The sequence below is a fragment of the Rousettus aegyptiacus genome, unplaced genomic scaffold (assembly GCF_014176215.1).
Source record: "Rousettus aegyptiacus isolate mRouAeg1 unplaced genomic scaffold, mRouAeg1.p scaffold_m13_p_2, whole genome shotgun sequence".
Taxonomy (NCBI): domain Eukaryota; kingdom Metazoa; phylum Chordata; class Mammalia; order Chiroptera; family Pteropodidae; genus Rousettus; species Rousettus aegyptiacus.
The window spans coordinates 55,984,707-55,992,884 of NW_023416295.1; the positions used below are offsets into that span (position 1 = coordinate 55,984,707).

The 8,178-nt window shown below is 35.7% G+C and overlaps 1 pseudogene; it reads left to right on the top strand.

Annotated features, from left to right (window-relative positions):
* The first annotated feature begins 246 nt into the window (after window positions 1-246).
* Window positions 247-365, top strand: LOC118614123 (annotated as a pseudogene).
* Window positions 366-8,178: the final 7,813 nt, after the last annotated feature.

The window sequence follows — 8,178 nt, forward strand, 5'->3', positions numbered from 1 at the left end:
GCTGGTTCTAAATTTGATGAGTACCTACCAATGTGGTTTTCCAATGCTGAATGTATTTTTTCATACATGTAGAAGGAAATATATTTTGTTTGTAAGCCTCGCAAGTATATAAAAATAGATTTTAAAAAGTAATGTGATGAAGTGAAAGAGGTCAACCACTATTTTTATAAGGTCAACATTTAAAATCTTGAATCAATGAAGCTTTAAGTCCAAAATGGTAAGGAATTACTAATTTCAAAATCTTAAGTCTATGGCCATGCCACCTTGAACATGCCGGATCTGGTCTGATCTCGGAAGCTAAGCAGGGTCAGGGCTAGTTAGTACTTGCATGGGTGACCACCTAGGAAGACTGGGTGCTGTAGGTGTAAAAAAAAAAAAAAGAAAAGAAAAAAAAGAAAAAATCTTCAAGGGTTTTTTGAAATGTTGAATGTCATATACACAAACAGTAACTACAATAATATGTGATTATAGAAGGTCAAAAGTTACCTGTGTAAAAAAGAATTGTTTTAAATCAAAAAGCAACATTCAGTGTAATAAAAATTGAAAGGAAAATGGACAGGCAGGATCAACATAACTTTAATTTATATCTTACAAAGAGATTATGTAAGTTTTTTAAAATAGTATTGCATCACTTCAGAGTCACTACCTTGTAGTCTGAGGTTCTGGGCTCAATTTCAGATAATTCTTGTAACAGTGGAAACAGTTAATCTTATTAAGGGAAAGACTTTTATATATGACATCATTAGCAAAGGACATAAATGGCTTCTGTCCGTTAATAGTTTGCTTTCAAATTCTATTCCATTCGTATGACTGAAGAGACTATAATTTAGATAGGCTATATTCAGAGAATTAAACTTCCCCAAACATCTGTCTAACCATGAAGTAGAAAGCTCTAAAAACCACCATTGGCTCCAAACCTGAGATTCTTTTTTTATAAATTACGCCAGGAATTTGGCACAGGAAGGAAACAGGTCAATCTGCCTGATCAGGGCTGGCAGCAGATTCCTATGGCTTCCATGAGATCGAGTCTATTTCCAAGTGCAGCTGACCACAACTATGCGCTCTGCTACCTCAGGAAGAGTTCAAATAGCACTGCTCACTCTGCCTTGGAAGTGCCCAGTCACACTCCCAGGGGTCCCCTTCTAACGACTGGAACACCGGTTAGGATGCTCTGGGCTGCAAGGAACAGAAGAGCCAACTAATAGTGACTAAAACAAAATAGGCATTTATCATTTTCAGAACAAGCAGTCTAGAAACAGGGGAAGTTCCACAACTGAAGTAAGAGCTCCAGAATACCACTGAGGACCCAGGTTCTTGTCATCTTTCTGTTCCACTTAAACTTCGGTTTTTGTCCTCAGCCTTTTACTCCAGTGATTACAAAATGGCTTCCTCTCTCTCGGTATATTTATTATATCTTCTCACGATCACTCCAAAATGCAGAAGAAAGACAAATTTTTCATGTATCTCTTTTTATCTAGGAGGAAAATTTTTCCAGAAGCCTCCTGTGGTCTGCCCTTCAGGTCCCTTAAGCCTGGATCGGGGTAGATGCTCAAGCCCTCACTGTAAGAGTGGAAAGTAATATTGGTCATTTCTTGTCTTTCATTCTTGCCTATCAAAGTTTAACAACAAGACAGAAGTGGTAGTTGGGCAGGAAGCAGGAGAAATAGCAAGATGCAACTGAGTGGACAACCAACGGTATCACTGACAGAAAGTTATTACTTTCCAGAAGATGATGAGGATGATAAATGCACAAAATAGTGACATTTACAAAGTATATGTCTAAGTAACGGCCAATTAAACTGGGAATTTCTAAATGGTTGATTTTCCCCACCTTACATATTAATTAATTCCTTCAGAATATGATCCAGATATTTAAACCCTTGACTCAGCATCTTCATCTGTAAAAATGGGTAGAGCATGAATAACACAATTACAAGTTGTTATTGATATATATATATATATATATACATATTCAATATGTATATATTCATCAAAATGGATTTTTTTTTCTGAGAATTATTTTTAAATTTGAATAAAGAAGGAATAATTGTGTTAGCTATTGGATCTCTCCCCAAGGGCAGAATTTGTCTGAAGGTTGCTGTGGAAGGGCCCCAGTTGACCCTCAGGAGGAAGGGTATAATAATCACCAGACCATTTCAATGGGCTCTGTCAATATTTGTCAGATTTCCCAAAGCTGCAGTACTGCCTATTAACAGCTCAATTGCACAAAAAGTTAATCAACATTTTCAACAGGAATACTGTGCCGACATCTATAACCCACTTTTAAGATGAAAGATAGGCTCATAGAGAAGAGATTTCATTATCCCGTTTTAGAAATTTTAAAGGTACAGTGAATTATTTTATGACCTGTAGACTCATACAGGTAAGTGGCTATTATGACACATGACTTGACAGTACTGAAAAGCTTCCTTCTCACTTATCCCTCATCCCTTATCCCTGCTCACAAATATTATTCCCTCATCACAGCTGAAAATTATCAGTGAACTCTTCTTCGTGTGCCTAGAGATGGTGGAAATGGGAGACAAAGAACTATAACAAACCATGTTTATAATGCGAATTTATTACCTGGGAAAATCAAGAGTAGCTAGTTTTCTGTTGTCACAGTAGCAGAAAACCAGCTTTTGAGAAAATAGGACTGGATTGGGGGAGGGAAAGAGAGTCAGCAAGGGATAGTGGTACAAAGATGGGGTCTTGCTTCTCTCTCAATGTGGTACAGCGACCTACAGCTTGAGTACCACCTGGCCTGGGAGCTTATTAGTCATGGAGACTATTGGATTTCACCTCAGGCCCACTGGACAAATCAGGACTTGCAACTTTTACCAAGACCCTGGAGGCATTCCTGTGCAGGTTAAAATCTGAGAAGCACCACTCCAGGGCAGAGGCACAAACTCTAAGGGATAAACCATAATAGAATGCAAATGCTTGGAGCCCTGACAGCTGGGGAGCCATAAATGCAGGAGGTGAGTGAGAGGTTAGGTGAATAGCAAGCTCAAGTAAGGAAAGAAGGAACCACTAGGTAATGACAATCGTGGTTATTGCTAGCTTTAATTAGACACCATAATGACACATACTACAGTAGGGATTTTCATGCATTGTTTCTGATCTTCGAAAAACCCTACAGCAAAAGTGGCATAAAGAAAACAGAAGCTCAGGGAGGTTAGCTAACGTGCCTAGATTTCTATAGCCAGCAATTGATATCTGGATCAACTACTGGACTTGAGAATTGGAGAAACTGGAGTCAAATCCTATCTGTTTCTTACTAGATATGTAACTTTGTCGACTAAGTTCCTTCTCTGTGCTTCAGTTTCCTCCTCTGGAAAATGGGGATAAGAAAAGCTTTTTTAGCTTCTAGGGTATTGTAAGGTTAAAATATTATCTATGTAACTAGAAGTGCTTATCTTTGCATCGTCTGTAATATCTATGCATTAAATAGTAATAGTATATATTATTACCATTTCACAAATAAGTGATCTCCAAAAACAAAGCTTCTTCGGAATTTTGCTCATGTTGGCATGTTGGAGAAGCAAGTGTTTATATGCAGTTTAAAAAGGAATGTCAGGATAAAATTGCTCGATTATATACAAAACTGGTTAATATCCTACAGGTTAATAAACTGTAACCTTTGGAGTTCTCTTTTTTCTCTGGGTAGAATTTTGTATCTCTGACACACTTTCATGAGTGGTAGAAGGGAGGATTTCCTGGTTTCTCAATCTTACCACTTTCTGAAGAGCTGAAAGGAAAGAGTTAAGTTTTAATTATTTCATATGCTTTGGACTTTTCTTTAACAGTAATTTAAAAAATCAAATAAAATGTCAGTTTAGAGAAATTCAGAATTATCTGGAGTCACACTTCTGAGTGTACCTTGGTTCTAGGTATGCTTACAGCATTCACTGAAGGAGGAAACAAATTACTCAGAAGCCATAAAGCGTGGTAGAAGGAGTTTGGCTGGGAATGGTAAGAAACCTGGGTCCACTCAAGCTTTGCCACTAAATGGCTCAGTGACCTTTCAAAGGTCATTTATGCTCTCTGAGCCTCAAGATCCTCCTCTGAAAATGAGGAGTTGACAAGATGGCCTCTAAGGGAGCAGATCTCAAACTCTGGTGAGCGTCCATAAAGCTTGGTTAGAAAAACAATGCAGATCTCAGACCTCACACCCAGAGATTCTGGACCAAAATCCAAAACCTGCTCAAATGAGTCCCTGGATTTTGCTGCTGTTAGTGTGTTTTTGTTTTAACAGCCCCCCAGGTGTGCTCAGGGCCTGGAAACCTGGGTTCAGACACCAGCTGGTTCTCTTGTTGCGAAGAGCTGGTGAGTATCCATGGGGATTTCCTTTGTTACTTATTTCCTTTCAGGAGACTGTGAGGACTAATAAACCGGCATTGGCTCAGCATTTAATAGCTCTTAAAAATAATGTGTTGTTATTGCAGAGGACCTTTCTGGAAGGCTTTTGCGTAGTATATTGTTGAGCTCCAATTTATTGTTTTACTTACATAAGATTTCTGAGTGGTAAATCGGTATATACATTATTACAGTGTACTATTTTCTCAGCAAATAAGAAGGGATTTTTTTTTAACCTAATGCAGCTTAGCATTTACAATTTTCTGAAAGTTAAAATCATAAACTGTCTTGAATGGGTTTGCCTTTCATCTTGGTTATATTTTTAAATTGATTCTTCTAATGCAGCCATTCAGGTCATTTAAGTGTGTATTAACAACACACAAACATCAGTATTAGACCCAGCTAAGCTTATATTCATGGCTAGAGTAAAACGAGTTTATTCATGTCATTCTTTGTTTCTGCAAGAAGCTAACGATTACTTTCAGGGAAGTTACACAAACAGAAACAAGACTTAAATTGATCAAAAGATTAAGGAAACTCAGATTTTGTATCTTATATATTCTAAGAACTTTTGTTATGATCAAAGAAAGGAGTAAAAAATTAATATCTCCCTGTGTTACCAGAGTATATGTCAACTCTCTCTCTCTCTCTTTCCCGCCCCCATCACCACCCTTTCTCTTTCTCCTCCCTCACAATCACATATATAAAAAAAAAAAAAAAAAAAAAAAAATCAAAATTCTAATTAAGAGAAAAAATAAGCTTAATGGTGAAAACTCAGCTGATGTTTACAAGTTACAAAAGTTTATTTTCAAAGTGGAATCTGGGCTTTTTTTTATAGTCTAATTAGCACTTCATGTTATAGCTAAGCACAAGAGTACTTAGAAAACCAAAATAATAGACTATGTAAATTAGCTCTTTTATCTCCTAGGGAAGACGAACAGATAATCTATGTTAAAGTAGGAGTTAAGATTACTTGCCCACCTTCCATCCACCCTATGATCAATGATTTCAACCAACTTCATGACTGCTTTGAGGAACAGCCACACCTTGCATATACCCGGGTCATTTCTACCTGACTGTCACATAGCTCCAGCTAACAATGAACAAGATAAATTACTTCAAGCACAGCCCTCACCTCACCCAGAAGGCCTCTGTCTCAAACCTGCTTTTCCCAATAATACCAACCTTTCATTTATCTTGAATTCTCTTTGCCACTTGCCTATGCTGACCTCATTCTCTTATACTGGTGCATGCACAGGATCTGTGGGTAAAGGAAGAAAAGCTTTTGCTACCCATCTTCGCTTGTTTTGCTTATTGGAAGATTCTCTTAAGTCAATTGAGAGAATTGCTCTTTTGTTGAGCACATTCAATAATTTATGTTAGACCTTCCTTATAGTCTTTTAAATTAAGCTTTGTGTCAAAGTACAAGAAATACAAAAAAAGTACACAAATCCTATGTGTGTAGAGTAAACACACCCCTGTAGTCAGGGCCAGATCAGAAACAGAAATAGATAAAAATTTACCACCATCCCAGAATCATTCCTTTTCTCCACCTCTAGTTTCTACCTCTCTGAAAGAAAAACACTCTCATTGCTTCAAACACCATATATTAATTTTACTTATTTTAAAAATTCATATAAATGAATGTATGTACTGTCTACTCTCCTCTGTCTTCTTTTGCTCAACATTGTGTTTGTGAGATTCATTTATGTTATTTGGCAATAGTTCATTTTCATTGCTGTGGATCGTGCTATTTTACAAATACACCAGGATGTATTTACCCAGTCTGCTCTTAATGGACATTTGGTTTATTTCTAGTTTGGAGCTATTATCAATTGTTTGCTACGAATAATCTTTAGTGAACATATACTTGCATTCTCTTATAGATATGCCCAGGAATGGGATTGCTGGACCAGCTTTAGTAGATACTGCTAATTGGCTTTTCATGATAGTTATACCAATTTACACACCCACCACCAAGTACTTCAAAACTTTATTTGAGTGTATTGTATATGTCATTTTGGTCTTAATTTGCATGTCTCTAAAGATCAGTGAAGCTGAGCACCTTTCCGTATATGTATGGCAATTCAGATATTTACCTTTACAAAGTGCCTATACAAGTCTTTTGTTCATTTTCTATTGGGTATTTTTCTTAAAGAATTCCTACAGTCTTGGAGTAAACCCTACTTAGTCTTATTGAACTATCCATCGTGTATATTACTAGATTTGATTTGCTATTTTGTTTAGGTTTTTACTTCTAAATTCATGAAAGAGAATGGCTTATAATTTTCTATTATTGTAAATTCTTTTTAGCAGGTTTATGCTGGTCTCATGAAACAAATTGGGAAATACTCCCCCTCCCCCTTTTTTCTTTCTATATTCTGGAAGAGTTTATGTAACATTAATATTTCTTTCTTAAATGTTTAGAATAATTCATCAGTGAAGTAACACAGGCCTAGAGTTTTCTTTGTGGGAAAGCTTTTAATAATGGATTTGATTTCTTTAATAAAAAAGGTCCTAAATAATAAATTTAATTATGTTTTTTGAGGAATTCATTGATTTCCTCTAAATTATCAAACCTATTGGCATCAAGTTGTCTATGCTACCCTAGTTTTATTTCTTTAATACCTCCATGATCTATAATGATGTCTGTTTCTCATTCTGAATACTAGTAATTTGTGTGTCTTCTCTTTCTCAAGAACAGTCTTAGTATGAAGCCAGTGGCGCAATGGATAACACGTCTGACTACAGATCAGAAGAACAGTCTTGCTAGGGGGTTATCAATTTAACCAATCTTTTTAAAGAACCAACTTTTAGCTTTATTTTTTATTTTATTTTTTTAGGTGAGGCAACCCTTGGTTAACCTCATAGATTGCAAGGACATTGTCAGCTCACAATCCCTTATTTTTTTATTTTTTATGCCTACGGCCCCTGGTCTTCCTAGGTGGTCTCCCATCCAAGTACTAACCAGACCCAACCCTGCTTAGCTTCCAAGATCAGGGTAGCATGGCCTTAGACCAACTTTTAGCTTTATTGAAATTGTTTTCTAAGTTTGTTTTCTATTCCATTGATTGCTTTTATCTTTCTTATTTTTTCTATTTTATGATTGCTGTTCTTTTTTTAGTTTCTTGAAATGAAAGCTTAGATCTTCCTTTTTTGTTTTTTTCCCTAATATGTATTTTTAAGTAGATGCATCACACAAGTTTTGATCAATTGTATATTTCTTATCATTCAGCACACAGTATTTTCTAATTTCTATGTATGTCTTAACTTAGAAAAGCATTGTTTAATTTCAAAAAGTTGGATATTTTCTATTTCATTGACTTCCAGCTTAATTCCACCATGGTCAGAAAACATATTCTGAATGATTAAATCTTTAAAATTTATTGAGGCTTGCTTTATGATGTGGCATATGAAAAATTTTGGAAAACTTAAACATTTGCCAAAATTGTAATCTGACATTGCTGAGTATTCTCATTGCCAAAATGAACATTCTAATATTGTTTGGTGCATTGTTCTATAAATAAGAATTAGCTCAAGTTGGATTATTTTATTGTTCTATAACCTTATGAATTATTTTGTTCATCCAATCACCTTAAGAAAGGAAAGTTAAAGTTCCCTACTATAATGATTGATTTGTCTGTTTCCTCTTTTGCTTACATCAATTTGTGCCTTATACATTTTGAAACTATGCTATTGGGTAGCTACAGATTTAGAACTGTGATATCTTCCTGGTGCACTTACCCGTTGTTCATTATAAAGTATCTCTTTAATCTATTTTAACACTTCTTACTTAAAGTCTAATTTATCTGAAATTTG